Source organism: Alligator sinensis, unplaced genomic scaffold (genome assembly GCF_000455745.1).
Source record: "Alligator sinensis unplaced genomic scaffold, ASM45574v1 scaffold1139_1, whole genome shotgun sequence".
Taxonomy (NCBI): Eukaryota; Metazoa; Chordata; order Crocodylia; family Alligatoridae; genus Alligator; species Alligator sinensis.
The window spans coordinates 106,154-109,702 of NW_005842413.1; the positions used below are offsets into that span (position 1 = coordinate 106,154).

The 3,549-nt window shown below is 45.2% G+C and overlaps 1 protein-coding gene across 2 annotated transcripts in view; it reads right to left on the bottom strand.

Moving 5' to 3' along the window:
* Nucleotides 1–3,549, bottom strand: part of TASP1 (taspase 1) — a 158,213-nt gene that overhangs the window by 56,753 nt on the left and 97,911 nt on the right. The gene's annotated exons all lie outside the window — the stretch shown is intronic.

Here is a 3,549-nt window from a genome sequence, read left to right on the forward strand (position 1 = left end):
GCTCTGTCCCAAGTCTCATCCCAGCTGAGCAGTGCCCACCCCAGCCCATTCCCCTCCTCCCTTAACACAGGGGCCTCCATCTGCCCCCCCACCCTCTTCCCACCCCCTGCCCCTTCCCCCAGCAACAGACTTACCAGCCAGATGCTGCTCTCAAGTTGGTGGCTATGGCCACCAAGTTGCTGGGCTGCATATTGGCAATTGGATCAGTATCAGTCAATATGGCTTGTTAATAAATCAGCCATCAGTATCGACCCAAAACATCTTTATTGATGCACCCCTACTTTGCATCTTTCAACATTCGATTATAAACCAAATTTCCTAATGTCACTCAAACAGTTTCTCTGGATGGCTGTCCTTTTATGTTTCATAATAGACAAACCTGTAATCCTTGTACAAATTTAATTTGTCTCCCGCCTGGATCGAAGTGCCTAGGACCCCCACGCAATGCCTGGGGGTCCTAGGCACTACTACAATACAATAATTACCTGACAAAGCCAGTGCTCAACATGAATTCAGTATTATGCAAAAGGCACAGCCTTTCTTACAAGGCCCTAGATCAGAGGCAGGCAAGTATTTGGGTCCATGGGCCACACAGGCAGTTCTAGGGAGCTGCCACAGGCTGATCAGCACCTTCTCCCGCCCCACCTCCATCCAAAAACAGCCTGGAGCCTGCACACCATTGTCAACAGAGCACAGCCCTAGCCCCAACCCCGGCCCACCCTGCCTTTTGAGGCAGCCCAGACGGTGACAGTGGTTAATTCTGGATGGCCCTTGCGCCAGCCCCGTGATAATGGCAGGGACCAGCACACGCAACTCTGACCCCAGCCGACTCTGCATCCACTTCAGACTCGGCCCAGCAAAACAGACCAGCTCCAGATCGGCTACAAACTGTGTGCACAGCCCCAACCCAGCCTGCCCCACCCGTGCCTGCTTTGGACTCACCCGGCCATACTGAGCAGCAGCAGCGGCAGCACAGAATCTACTGCTCAATACAGGAAGGAGCTGCTTCCTCCTGGGCTGCCTAGAAAGGAAGTCCAGCTGCGGAGCCACCACAGCCCTGCTGCGTGCCCAGGGGGCAGCAGGACATGCCATGGGCTGGCTGGTGCCTGGGCCAGGCAGGACCAAGGGACCCGCCACAGGCCAGACAAAGTCCCTCTGCCCAAGGGCCGTATTTCGCCCACCCCAGCCCTAGATGCTTTCTCTTCTCTGCATGTTGCAAGGCCTATCTTTTCTCCCATTCATGCAAGGAGAACTATGGCTGATAAATGGTTTTATCCTGACCTAGGGTATCTATTACTGATCTTGGTTATTCACACATAATTACGAACACAAAAAATAGCCTAAGTAGTACCATACTGTGTCAGACCAATGGTCCATCCATCCTGATATCTTGCCTCCAACAAGGCAGTAGCAGATGGTTTACAGAGAGAGCATGTCAACGCCCTGTCATTCTCTCCCTGGCATACACCATCACTGGTTTAGGCATGTCAGAGGATACATCCTTAACTGTTCTATTTCATAGCTATTAATACATCTATCATCCATGAATTTGTTTAGTCCCTTCTTGAACTGGTGGCATCTTACAAGAATGCTTATATGCACATTTTACAAGAATGAATACAAGATTGTAAAGACACACAGATCATGGAACTGAATTAAGAGCCTTCCACACCATAAAATAGTAAACTGTGTCTATGAGTAGTATTAATAGTTCATTCTGCTTATCCTATTAATTACAATATTTTATTCACTTTTAAAGCACTACTAAAATTTACCTCTAAAATATCAGTCCTTTATTTCTTAAAGGCAAACTTCCCAAAAGTACATAATGCTAAGGAAGCTGTCAAAAAAGCTATAAATATTGGTCAAGACTAAGCATCACCTTAGCTATGACAAAGTGATTTTGCTATTACTCTGCTTCTAGATTACTCTAATCAGAGATTGTGAAATTTCATGTTAACCTTAAACTCTTATATCTAATATTAATAGCTGAGGATCTATGCTGAGATTATGAAGCAGTTTTTTATGTCATGTATGCTCATCACAAGCAGTATTTTAGGTTTCAGAACTTGTTCTACCACTATTTAATAGATTTCCAACTTGTTTAGGATTAGCTTCACCTCGATGTTACTATATGAGCCAGCATAATATATACAGTTACAGCGAGACACAACTGATCTTGATATACCAGTTAATGGCATATATTAAACAATAAACTGGCCACCCTATATAACCAACCCATCATTATTGCCCTAAATTTAAGCATAACTGAAGTCTAATAAAGTAAAAAGTAAAGAAAAAATAGTACAGCAGTCAGGCTCAAAAATTTCCAGCTTAATCCCAGGCAAACGTATCAGTTTTTCCAGTGCCGTCCCCCTCCGCCCCCCCCACTCATCTACCACCTCCAACTATTATTATTAGAGGCCTAAATATTTGTACTTTACCTTTATTATAAAGGTATTAAACACGTGCTTTCTAAATAGAAATTAAAATGTGCCATTCTTACAATGAAGAATTTCAAAAAGGCATTTTCAATATCCACATTCCCAAAGCATGTACACTTGAACAGATGACACACAATGTGCACTCCAGCTACATTCAACTGTGTAGCAATTTAAATTGTGTTTTTAAAATGTTAAAGGCTATGACTAAAATACTGCCAAGCCTATTACATATCAAGAAGTCTTACTACTATCCTTAATATGCTCTAACCTTAAGACTAACATAAACAGTAAAAATTTCACACCCAAATTCTGGGGGGGCATTCATTTTCAATCGTTTTACAAAAGTTCTGAATTATATGTAGGGACAACCGTAATTCAGTGGTGGGGGCAAAGCAGACTCCCTGCAGGCTCACTGGAACAAATTTCAGGCATTTTTCAAGGTTGGCTCTCACGCCTCTGGCTGAGGAAGCCCGCCATGCAGCTGATCACCATTGGACAGCAGCATACAGGCTGTTCTTCAGCTGTTTTAAGAAAGTAAAGCTCACCACTTATTAAGCAACAACTTTTAAGTAAAGCTTACCACTTAGAATGGTTAATGAAAAAATAATAAACTTTATTAAACAACAACTTCCATGGAGTGCTAACTTTTATAGAATGGCACAGGTCTCACAAGCCCTGCTCTGCAGACAAGGGGAGGGGGAAATTCCCCTCTGCTCCCATGGGCAGCAAAGCCAAACAGGGCTTGGGAAATCTATGTCAGGTGAGGGGAAGCCCCTGCACCAAGGGCACCCTGCACCCCACAGCTGGCTGTGGGGGCAGGCACCTGGCATGCCTATGCCTGCAGCCCCTAGGGCAGGGGGTACTTACCTGCTCTGCTCTGGGCAAGGTTTTTAAATTTCCTGCCAAAGCACAGAATCAAACAACCTGATTGGCTGAGCTCTGGTAGGGACTCAGCCTGTACTAGCCTGCCCCTGAAAACACGAGGCTTCCAGTGTTTCCAGGGCTCTGCTGCCTTTCTTCTCCATACTTCAGGTAAAGTTTTTGGTTTTTTGTTTGTTTGTTTGGCGGGGTGGGGCGGGGCGGGGGGGGAACGGTTTTTTCCCCA